General features: G+C 61.4%; 1 protein-coding gene across 5 annotated transcripts in view; it reads left to right on the top strand.

Annotated features, from left to right (window-relative positions):
* Shank2 (SH3 and multiple ankyrin repeat domains 2) overlaps positions 1 to 12,197 on the top strand; it is a 204,170-nt gene that overhangs the window by 92,714 nt on the left and 99,259 nt on the right. The window lies entirely within an intron of this gene.

Below are 12,197 nucleotides of genomic sequence, written 5' to 3'. Positions count from 1 at the left end.
TGGACCCAGCCCCAGGGCCCCCAGCCCCAGGGCCCGGAGGGGGCCGTCCTGCTGGGCTGACGCCTCCTGGGGTCCGGGCTCCTTCTCAAGCCCCTTGGTGTCGCCTTCAAGCTCCTTCATGAAAACGCCCCTGCCATTCTGGAGCAGGTCTCCGTCTGGGGGAACCTCTGGATTCCAGGATTCTAGGAACGGCTGGCCCTGAGGCACATCAGGGCTGCGTCAGAGCCACGGTGTCCCCCGTGACCTAAGGCAGACCTGGCCTCCTTGGCACAGTCCCCACTGGTCACTGCAGCCTGAGCACTGGCGGGGTCCCCAGGGTACAGGGGCCCGTCCCCTAGAGGGACCCGCCTCCTTCCAGTCCTCTTCCCCCTTGGGTGCCGGCGGGTGAGCGGAGGACCCCTGCCGTGGCCTCCTGGCCCCTGGACTTGGCCACAGGGCACCTAGTCCCCCGAGGTGTGGTCCCCAGCAGCGAGAAGCTCCGACCTTGGGGGGATTGTCTGAAATAGCCTCACGTGTCCCAGTGAATGTCCGCCTTGGCCTGAGGCCACCCCTAGAGTCGGTGGCATTTCTGAGCTCTCAGGTCCTTGTCCCCCATGTCCTGCTCTTCCCTCTCTTGCTTGAAAGAGCCTCGAAAGTAGGTCAGACTTTTTCTCTGTAAAACGCATGCTGAGGTCTGAACCACGGGCCAAGCGGCCTCCTCTGAAGACAGCGTCGGCTTTTGAAGTCCCCGGCGCCCACGGAACTCCATTTTCTGTCCTCTGACTTTGTCAGCCCGCCCTGACCCCGTCACCGTGCTGGGCACTGGACCCGTAATGAAGCCTCCTGTCGTGCCTGATTGCCTTGGGGCTCACCGTCTCCCCCGCGGAGGCCTTGGGAAATTCGTCTTTTGTTTTTTGGGGATTTTTTGATCCCCACCCCTTGGGGTAAATTCCCTGTGACTGGCTACCTTCAGGTTGGGGATTACGAGGGACAGACGGTGTCAGTGTGCGCTCTGTGAACTCGCTCTCAGAGGTGAGCGGGGTGCGTGCGCCCGTGGGTGAGGACGTCTGGTCACGGCGGCCCAGTGGCCCTGCAGGGCTGTGTGTGATCTTCTGTCCCTGTCCTCGGGCGGGCCCCAGGACCCCAGGGGATGCTCCAGTCCCACGTGTGGAACGGCAGGGTGTGCTCACACATGAAGGGTGTGTGTCTGCCTGTGACCGAGGTGCCCCCCCCCCCGTGCACTACCAGTTGTCCCTGGGCTGCTTGTGACACCTAATGCAACATGAACGCTTGGTCAGTGGTTGTCATATGATATCGTTTGGGGAATAATGACGAGGAAACCAGAGCATGCTTAGTACAAGCAGAGGTTCTGAGGTGGCCTCGGCCATCTGGCAGGGGGTGTGGGGCTGGGGCCACGGCCTGAGGGATGGCTGCTCCCTGCTGCAGCCCCTGAGGCCGGTGCCCTGGCTCTCCTGGCAGTGCTGGTGAGGTGGCAGCCACCCAGGAGAGGGCCCGGAGGCTTGGGAGGCTGCGGGGGAGCAGGGCAAGTTCTGTCCTGCAGGTCAGATGGACAGGCAGGGACGCCACCTGCCAGGAAAGGCCCTGGCCCTTGGGGACAACGGGACACGTGCCCACACTGGTGTTCACAGTGGGCAGAGCTTCCAGGAGGCGCTGGCTTGGGGCTGTTGGCTGCTGTCTCCTGGAGGTTGTCATGGGAGGCCAACTTGCTCCAGTGGATGGGGCGGGAGACGTCAGAGGTCACCTCCAAGTTTACGGGAGTCCTCAGGAGGATGCGGAGGGCTCGCGGGTGGAGGTCGGGCTGTCCCTCCATCCTGCAGGGCTACAGTCAGACTCGTCCTGCTGCTGTGGCTGGGTAGGGGAGTCGCCCAGGCCCCAGCCACCTGCTGACTCAGAACCATGAGATGGGAGCCCAGGCTTCCAGGTCTGGGTGCTAGAGTGTTGCTGGGCCCCGGGGGCAGGCAGGGTGACCACTGCTGTCCTTGCAAGTTGGCATTTTGAACCTGGTCCCTGGCCTTCCATCCAGTCTCTGGGTCCCACGTAGACCCAGAAACCGTGCTAGCCTGGCGTAGGATCAGCTGTCCTTCCACGCACCCCGCTTGGACACGTAAGCCTTTCCTAGAGTTCCTTCATAACTAGAACACCCTGGATCTCTCCAGAGGTGGTGGCACACGCCTGTAGTCCCAGGGGCTCAGGAGGCTGAGGCAGGAGGATCGCGAGTTCAAAGCCAGCCTCAGCAAAAACGAGGCACTAAGCAACTCAGTGAGACTCTGTGTCTAAATGAAATACAAAATAGGGCTGGGACGTGGCTCAGGGGTCCAGTGCCCCTGAGGTCAATTCCCCATACCAAAAAAAAAAAAAAGAAGAAGAAGAACACATCCTGTATCTCAGAAATAGTCCATAAGGCAGTTCCACGGTCAGTGTCCAAAGGGCAGACAGCACCTACAACAAAGATCAGAGGAGACCCAGTCCTTTGTGGCCACTGATGTCCCTGCCCGGCCCTGTGCTGTGCCCTCTGGTCCATAGCAGTCCTCACAGATGTCCTCCGTTGTGGGCACCATCTGAAACATGAGGGGACTGAGGCACACGGAGGCCAGATGACCTGCCCAGGGTCGTGGCCACTCAGCTGGTGGCTGGAGGGGGGGACCCGGCCCAGGGCGGCTGACACAGTGGCGTCAGGCCCAGCTCACAGGCCCCCGAGACTCTTGTGTGCTGATGTATAAAGGGGCCAAGGGAAGAAGAGACCCCACGGTGGAGCCGGGCTCGTTTGGAATCAGCCAGCACTTCTTCGTCACTCTAGCTGTTGCCGGTGACAACACCCTGGGGTTGCCAGGTGAACGAGCTGCCGTGCGCTCTGCAGAGATCGACGTGACAGTGTGTTACAGGACCCACGGAGCTGACCTGGGACTCTGGCGTCTGGGATCCATCCTCAGAGAAGCCCGGACAGCCAGGCAGGGATCACAGGGCAGCAAGACCGAGGGGCAGCCGGGGGCCTGCAGACACGGGTGCGGATTCCTAAGAGAACATTAGAAATTATTCCTCCCAGGAGCTCCCAGGACCAACGTGAGATGGTCGCGTGGTATTGTCACCACTCCCCTGAGAGGGCCACGGGGAGGAAAGGACACACTGTCCCTGGGAGAGGGGCTGCACCCTCGTCTGTCTCCGGACCCTGCTGTCTCGGACTTTCCTCAGCACCCATGGTGGACGGGTGTTCATTCATCAATGGGGAGATCTTTCCTGGGGGGCTGTCCACTCTGGGGAGGGGCGTCATTTGGTCTGGGAGGAGCGAGTCTTGTTCCGGGGCCTCCCCGCCAGCCTCACCCGGGGCCGAGAAGACTCCTGTGGTTTTTGTGATTGTTTTCTTGGCCCTGAAGTGGCCCCTCTCGTTTTTGTGTTAATTTCCCTAAATAGGTTTTCCCTTGCAATTATAGCAGGCGGTAATACCCTTCGTCCTGGGGAAGCCACACTTCGGGCTGCTAATTACTTTTCCTCGTATTAAACACTCGCACTAGAGGTAGATGCTGCCGAGCGGCTTTCTAATCGGCTGTGTTGGAGGGAGGAGGCTGAGAGGGCCGAGGAGGCTGAGAGGGAGGCCGCGGGGCTGTCCTCAGAGGCCACGCGAGAGGGGTCGTGTTTCCTGGGCTGGAACTTGAGGAGGGACTCGGAAGTGTAATCTGGACTCCCGGGCATGTTCTCCTCAACCGCTGCCCCCAGCACAGCTGGCGAGATGGCCAGTTGCAAGCCCTCGGACAGCGCACCGTTACCTGGAGGGAAGGAAGTGAAGGCCAGCTCCCCCGACCTGTCCTGGCCCACGTTCTTCAGCAGCGTGGACTCGCTGGGGTCTTGGTTTCCCTCTTGGTGAAATGGGGTGTCGGGAGCACCGGCACCTGCCATGAGCCATGTGAGGCCCCAGGCTCTCCGTATGGAGGCCGCGGGGCACGGTGCCGCGTGGGGCTGGCCCGGGGGTGCTCGCTGTTGATCCGCGTGTCTGTTGCTGATGTCTGACTCAGAGGAGAGGCCGAGCAGCGTTAGCTGAGCACATAATAGTCAGTTTTAACAATGACAGATGACTGTTCCCGCGGCCACTCGAGCACGTAGCAGTTGTGAAGCACCCACCCCCTGCCACCACCTACAGCCGGGCCCTGGCCACTGAGGTCATGCTGGCTGTGGTGGCCCCTTGCGTCTCACTGCAGGGTGACAGCCAGTGCGGGCACCTGCTCCCGTCCCCTGCCCTGACGCCCTGGCAGGCGGCCTCCTGATTTGGACGGAGCCTCTGCTCCTGGGGTGCCCGCCACCTTGCGTCATGCTGTTCTGGCACAGGGCTGGCTTTTAGATAATCCTGGAATTCCCTTCTCAGTGCCCATTTACCCTCTAATGACAAACCCAGGGGCCCAGGCCCGAGCCTCTGTGGCTTCTCGGCTGCCAGGACCCTTCAGCTGAGCGTCCGGCCACACTTCACAGTGCACATTCCCCACCTTACCTTTTGGGTTACCATGAGAGACTGTCACGTGTCCTGCTGGGGGTCCCAGTGGCCAACAGAGGAATTCAGTCCAACCCCAGATCCTCTAAAAGCCCTGTGGATCTTATTCACATGGTTTCGAGTGACGATTCAATAACTAAGTGTGACATGTCCCCCGAAAGCTCCCGAGTGAGACAAGGCGAGAGGTTAGCATTGAAATGACTCGGTTGGGAGAGTCTTCACCAGACCAGATTGGCGCCCTGATGGGGTTAACTGGGTGGTACCTGTAGGCAGGCGGGGGGCTGGCGCAGGTGGCACTGGGGCGTGATATTTTGTGTCTGGCAAGTGAAGTCTCTCTCTCTCTGCTTCCTGGTGGCACGTCCTGAGCTGCTTTCCTCAGCCACACTCTGCTGCTGAGTGTCCTGCCCCCGCTCGGGCCCTGAGCCGTGCAGCCAGCCATGTAGGAACTGAGACCTCTGAAACCACAAGACCCACAGTCAACTTTCCTCTGGTTTTTCTTGTCAGGGCTTTTGGTCGCAGCAGCAAAACACTGACTAAAACACGAAGTTACAGACGAAGCTCCAGCCGATGGGGCCAGGAGGCAGGCGGTGGCCAGGCTCCTGAGCTGGGCTCCCAGGGACGCTTGGCTTCTGAGGGCCAGTGTCTTGCTGGTCTCATGTCAAAGTGAAGCCACACATGTCCCTCTGAGTGTGGAATCTTTCTAGTTCTGTGGCTTCAAGCCATGCCTTTGGGGTCCGCTCCCTGAGGCTCACAGCCTTTGGAGTCAGGTGCCTGGGGTCTGTGTCCCCAAGGTTCAGAAGGAGCCCCTGTTCCGAGGGAGCCGCTGCACACCCTGGAGGTTGAACCCCTTTTCTGCACACGGCCTTCCTGGACCAAGGGATCCTTCTCTTTGTCGACCATATTGGCTGGAAACAGGTGGCTCCGGCTGAGGAGCCACCCAGAGTCCTGCTGAGAAGGTGGATGTGGACACTTAGCTGTGGCAGGTCTGAAGACCTGGCCCATTCATCCCGGGTTCTAATTTGAAGCATCAGTGATTTCAATTTCAGGCTAAAAAAAGACAGAATCACTTCAGGGGACCGTGGCTGCTGTGCTCAGTCTCTGTGGGACTGGCAGATGGCACTGCCCCAGGCTGGAGAGGGGCGGGGAGGAGCCTCTGTCAAGGGCACGGGCAGCGTTTGGGTCCAGCTCTGCCTCCTCCTGGTGCGTGAGCTGGCGCACGTGGCTCCGCGGTGGCCCCAGTGTGGTACCTGTAAGCAGCAGAGTGTGTGGAGCACGTCACACAGGCCCTGCCGTCACGAGACTCCGCACATCTGATGATTTAGAAGTCATTTCTGGAACTCTGTGCACTCGTCCCTGCAGCAGAGTTGGGTGCCCACCGGGTGCCAGGCTAGAGGGGAAACGCAGATGGGCAGCTCACGGGAGGTGCTGGCAGGGCAGAGAGGGCGATGCCCCAGGTGGGTCAGGACGGGGCTCACCAGAGCTGCCTCACCCATGGGCCGCAGTGGGCCCGAGGTTCCCTGGGCAGGACTGCAGGGGGCCCAGGTGAGGCGTGGCCAAGGCTGGCCCAGGGAGGGCCCCACGGCCAGTTTGAGTGGGTACAGCTGTGTGGCTGCTCAGTGCCAGCAAGGGACAGAGGAGGGTAGGAAAAGGACCTGGGTAGCTGGCTCTGTCCAGAGTCCTGAAACCCCAGGCACCAGCTCTGTCCCCGGTGCTGAAGCAGAGAACTGGGCAGTGGAGCCTCCCGGCAGCTCTCCACTCTTCCTCCTGCACTGTCCCTCCCTGTCCACTGTCGTGGCCTGTCTGCATGGAGGCCCATGACTGAGTGACAGCTCGCCCTCTCACAATGATGAACTGAGACTTGCCAGAGTTGAGTGGCTGCCCAGGGCCCCAGGGACGTCTGAGTCTAGACTGACCCCAAAGCTTGACCCATGACCCCTGCCTGGCCAGTGCCTGGGTGGTCCTGAGTCCTTGGGCCTATCTTACAGACATCATGTCCCCCAAGCTTGTGGCTGCACACGCCCCAGGCTCCCAGGGCAAGGGCTGCAGGGGGCAGTGAAGTGGGCATCTCCACACGGGCAGTGTCTGGCACCGTTGGCTCCCCTGAGAGGAGTCCTGTCCACCTGCCTCCCTCCTGCTCTGCCCATCTCCTGCTGCACTGGGCAGACTCCTCTCTCATGGACTCCTTTCTCTCTGGTGCCCTTTAGTCGCTGGGGGGTCTCGGGACATGAGCCAGTAGGTGGACAAATGAAGGCCGTGCTGAGTGCCCTGTAGGGGCTGTAGCTGACGGAGATGGCCATCCCTGGAGCCTGGGTGGGCACTAGAAAGGGGCGGGGCTCTAGAAGCTGCTCGCTGCCTGGGCTCTGGACCAGCCACTCCCAGGGCCTTCAGGGCCATCTAACAAGCTCTTCTGCACACACCTCTGGGCAGCCCCTGGGCAGGACCCAGGGGTCAGGGAGCTGAACAGGGCCGTGCCTGCCCTCGCAATGTCCAGGGCTGGCCAGCAGCAGGAGCAGGCTATTCGTATGAGTGGTGGACGCGCACGCCTGCCCCACCAGCAAACCTTGACCAGACCTCGACCCGGCCACCCCCCTGGGCCCCACACTCACCTCACCCTGTCTGCCTCCCCTGCCTGGGTCACACCTGCTGTGACCCCTGGGAGTTCCCCACAATGCCTGCCCCCAGCACCCCACCAGGGTCACTACCTGTCCCCAAGAGATGCCCTCTGGGGGATGCAGCACTACCCAGAGCCCGTCAGGGTAAAGGCCAGAGGGGGACCTGGGAGATGCCAAGAAAGGGCAGGAGAAAGAAGGATGGAGAGGACGGGCCAGCTGGTCACGGAGGCCTCATTCTGCTGTCCTGGGCATTTCAGCAGGGCCGTGTGTGACCTGCTGATGTCCAGACCCCCGCTGTAGAGGGAGGAGGAGGCAGAGCCGAGGATCTGGGAGGCGGTGGTGGAGGTGGAGCCTGCCCGATGTGCAGTCCAGGGACGGCCACCAGGCACCCTGCCCTTGCCCTGTACCTCCGTCTCTCTCCCCGGGTGTGGCAGCTGGGAGGTTGGTCCTGTTGGGTCACTCACAGGGCTCTGCTGTCCCTCCAGGACTGGTGCGTCACCCGTGCCTCATGTTGTGTCCCTGGCCCGGGGGAGGCTGTGTCTCTGAGGGAGCTCGTTGTCCCCTCCCGTAGGTGCCAAGGCCCTGCGTCTGCCAGGCTCGCCCCCTGCGCCACCCTCGCCAGCGTGGCCTGCTGCCTTCCTGCCTGGGGCCCGTCCTTGCTCACCTGCAGCTCTCTGCCCTGTGCTCTCCATGGCTCCTTGGCCCGGTCACCCCACCAAGCCTGTGCTGGCCGCCTTCCCGGACAGCACAGACCCCCCCCCCCCCAGCCCCTGCCACAGCGCTCCCTGCTAGGGACAGGGCTTGTCACCACACTGCCGCTCGTGGAGTTTATTGAACTCGTGGGTTTGCTGGTGAGTGTCTCTCGCCAGAGCCTGTGCCCACCAGGGCCCTGCTCTCCGGCCCTGGGTCACTCTACCCTGGACGTCACAGTGTGACTCAGACCTGGGTGTGAGTCTGTCATTCAAATAGATGAAGCCAACTGTCACACTCAGGGCGGCAGGAGGCCGCGGGGCCCTGGGACCTTGCAGGCTGGAGAGGGAGGGGTTCCCTGCAGTCCCCTCCTCTCCTCCAGGGCCAGGGCCCCAGGGCCTGAGAAGCTGACCATCACCTGCCCAGGGAGCCAGTGGGCAGGCCCTTGCGCCATCCAGGTCCTGCCCGATGTCCCTGCCCGGCCCTGTGCTGTGCCCTCTGGTCCATAGCAGTCCTCACAGATGTCCTCCGTTGTGGGCACCATCTGAAACATGAGGGGACTGAGGCACACGGAGGCCAGATGACCTGCCCAGGGTCGTGGCCACTCAGCTGGTGGCTGGAGGGGGGGACCCGGCCCAGGGCGGCTGACACAGTGGCGTCAGGCCCAGCTCACAGGCCCCCGAGACTCTTGTGTGCTGATGTATAAAGGGGCCAAGGGAAGAAGAGACCCCACGGTGGAGCCGGGCTCGTTTGGAATCAGCCAGCACTTCTTCGTCACTCTAGCTGTTGCCGGTGACAACACCCTGGGGTTGCCAGGTGAACGAGCTGCCGTGCGCTCTGCAGAGATCGACGTGACAGTGTGTTACAGGACCCACGGAGCTGACCTGGGACTCTGGCGTCTGGGATCCATCCTCAGAGAAGCCCGGACAGCCAGGCAGGGATCACAGGGCAGCAAGACCGAGGGGCAGCCGGGGGCCTGCAGACACGGGTGCGGATTCCTAAGAGAACATTAGAAATTATTCCTCCCAGGAGCTCCCAGGACCAACGTGAGATGGTCGCGTGGTATTGTCACCACTCCCCTGAGAGGGCCACGGGGAGGAAAGGACACACTGTCCCTGGGAGAGGGGCTGCACCCTCGTCTGTCTCCGGACCCTGCTGTCTCGGACTTTCCTCAGCACCCATGGTGGACGGGTGTTCATTCATCAATGGGGAGATCTTTCCTGGGGGGCTGTCCACTCTGGGGAGGGGCGTCATTTGGTCTGGGAGGAGCGAGTCTTGTTCCGGGGCCTCCCCGCCAGCCTCACCCGGGGCCGAGAAGACTCCTGTGGTTTTTGTGATTGTTTTCTTGGCCCTGAAGTGGCCCCTCTCGTTTTTGTGTTAATTTCCCTAAATAGGTTTTCCCTTGCAATTATAGCAGGCGGTAATACCCTTCGTCCTGGGGAAGCCACACTTCGGGCTGCTAATTACTTTTCCTCGTATTAAACACTCGCACTAGAGGTAGATGCTGCCGAGCGGCTTTCTAATCGGCTGTGTTGGAGGGAGGAGGCTGAGAGGGCCGAGGAGGCTGAGAGGGAGGCCGCGGGGCTGTCCTCAGAGGCCACGCGAGAGGGGTCGTGTTTCCTGGGCTGGAACTTGAGGAGGGACTCGGAAGTGTAATCTGGACTCCCGGGCATGTTCTCCTCAACCGCTGCCCCCAGCACAGCTGGCGAGATGGCCAGTTGCAAGCCCTCGGACAGCGCACCGTTACCTGGAGGGAAGGAAGTGAAGGCCAGCTCCCCCGACCTGTCCTGGCCCACGTTCTTCAGCAGCGTGGACTCGCTGGGGTCTTGGTTTCCCTCTTGGTGAAATGGGGTGTCGGGAGCACCGGCACCTGCCATGAGCCATGTGAGGCCCCAGGCTCTCCGTATGGAGGCCGCGGGGCACGGTGCCGCGTGGGGCTGGCCCGGGGGTGCTCGCTGTTGATCCGCGTGTCTGTTGCTGATGTCTGACTCAGAGGAGAGGCCGAGCAGCGTTAGCTGAGCACATAATAGTCAGTTTTAACAATGACAGATGACTGTTCCCGCGGCCACTCGAGCACGTAGCAGTTGTGAAGCACCCACCCCCTGCCACCACCTACAGCCGGGCCCTGGCCACTGAGGTCATGCTGGCTGTGGTGGCCCCTTGCGTCTCACTGCAGGGTGACAGCCAGTGCGGGCACCTGCTCCCGTCCCCTGCCCTGACGCCCTGGCAGGCGGCCTCCTGATTTGGACGGAGCCTCTGCTCCTGGGGTGCCCGCCACCTTGCGTCATGCTGTTCTGGCACAGGGCTGGCTTTTAGATAATCCTGGAATTCCCTTCTCAGTGCCCATTTACCCTCTAATGACAAACCCAGGGGCCCAGGCCCGAGCCTCTGTGGCTTCTCGGCTGCCAGGACCCTTCAGCTGAGCGTCCGGCCACACTTCACAGTGCACATTCCCCACCTTACCTTTTGGGTTACCATGAGAGACTGTCACGTGTCCTGCTGGGGGTCCCAGTGGCCAACAGAGGAATTCAGTCCAACCCCAGATCCTCTAAAAGCCCTGTGGATCTTATTCACATGGTTTCGAGTGACGATTCAATAACTAAGTGTGACATGTCCCCCGAAAGCTCCCGAGTGAGACAAGGCGAGAGGTTAGCATTGAAATGACTCGGTTGGGAGAGTCTTCACCAGACCAGATTGGCGCCCTGATGGGGTTAACTGGGTGGTACCTGTAGGCAGGCGGGGGGCTGGCGCAGGTGGCACTGGGGCGTGATATTTTGTGTCTGGCAAGTGAAGTCTCTCTCTCTCTGCTTCCTGGTGGCACGTCCTGAGCTGCTTTCCTCAGCCACACTCTGCTGCTGAGTGTCCTGCCCCCGCTCGGGCCCTGAGCCGTGCAGCCAGCCATGTAGGAACTGAGACCTCTGAAACCACAAGACCCACAGTCAACTTTCCTCTGGTTTTTCTTGTCAGGGCTTTTGGTCGCAGCAGCAAAACACTGACTAAAACACGAAGTTACAGACGAAGCTCCAGCCGATGGGGCCAGGAGGCAGGCGGTGGCCAGGCTCCTGAGCTGGGCTCCCAGGGACGCTTGGCTTCTGAGGGCCAGTGTCTTGCTGGTCTCATGTCAAAGTGAAGCCACACATGTCCCTCTGAGTGTGGAATCTTTCTAGTTCTGTGGCTTCAAGCCATGCCTTTGGGGTCCGCTCCCTGAGGCTCACAGCCTTTGGAGTCAGGTGCCTGGGGTCTGTGTCCCCAAGGTTCAGAAGGAGCCCCTGTTCCGAGGGAGCCGCTGCACACCCTGGAGGTTGAACCCCTTTTCTGCACACGGCCTTCCTGGACCAAGGGATCCTTCTCTTTGTCGACCATATTGGCTGGAAACAGGTGGCTCCGGCTGAGGAGCCACCCAGAGTCCTGCTGAGAAGGTGGATGTGGACACTTAGCTGTGGCAGGTCTGAAGACCTGGCCCATTCATCCCGGGTTCTAATTTGAAGCATCAGTGATTTCAATTTCAGGCTAAAAAAAGACAGAATCACTTCAGGGGACCGTGGCTGCTGTGCTCAGTCTCTGTGGGACTGGCAGATGGCACTGCCCCAGGCTGGAGAGGGGCGGGGAGGAGCCTCTGTCAAGGGCACGGGCAGCGTTTGGGTCCAGCTCTGCCTCCTCCTGGTGCGTGAGCTGGCGCACGTGGCTCCGCGGTGGCCCCAGTGTGGTACCTGTAAGCAGCAGAGTGTGTGGAGCACGTCACACAGGCCCTGCCGTCACGAGACTCCGCACATCTGATGATTTAGAAGTCATTTCTGGAACTCTGTGCACTCGTCCCTGCAGCAGAGTTGGGTGCCCACCGGGTGCCAGGCTAGAGGGGAAACGCAGATGGGCAGCTCACGGGAGGTGCTGGCAGGGCAGAGAGGGCGATGCCCCAGGTGGGTCAGGACGGGGCTCACCAGAGCTGCCTCACCCATGGGCCGCAGTGGGCCCGAGGTTCCCTGGGCAGGACTGCAGGGGGCCCAGGTGAGGCGTGGCCAAGGCTGGCCCAGGGAGGGCCCCACGGCCAGTTTGAGTGGGTACAGCTGTGTGGCTGCTCAGTGCCAGCAAGGGACAGAGGAGGGTAGGAAAAGGACCTGGGTAGCTGGCTCTGTCCAGAGTCCTGAAACCCCAGGCACCAGCTCTGTCCCCGGTGCTGAAGCAGAGAACTGGGCAGTGGAGCCTCCCGGCAGCTCTCCACTCTTCCTCCTGCACTGTCCCTCCCTGTCCACTGTCGTGGCCTGTCTGCATGGAGGCCCATGACTGAGTGACAGCTCGCCCTCTCACAATGATGAACTGAGACTTGCCAGAGTTGAGTGGCTGCCCAGGGCCCCAGGGACGTCTGAGTCTAGACTGACCCCAAAGCTTGACCCATGACCCCTGCCTGGCCAGTGCCTGGN

This window comes from Marmota marmota, unplaced genomic scaffold (genome assembly GCF_001458135.2).
Source record: "Marmota marmota marmota unplaced genomic scaffold, marMar, whole genome shotgun sequence".
Lineage (NCBI taxonomy): Eukaryota > Metazoa > Chordata > Mammalia > Rodentia > Sciuridae > Marmota > Marmota marmota.
The sequence above is the reverse complement of the archived record's forward strand: the minus strand, read 5'-3'. Positions and strand labels throughout refer to the sequence as shown.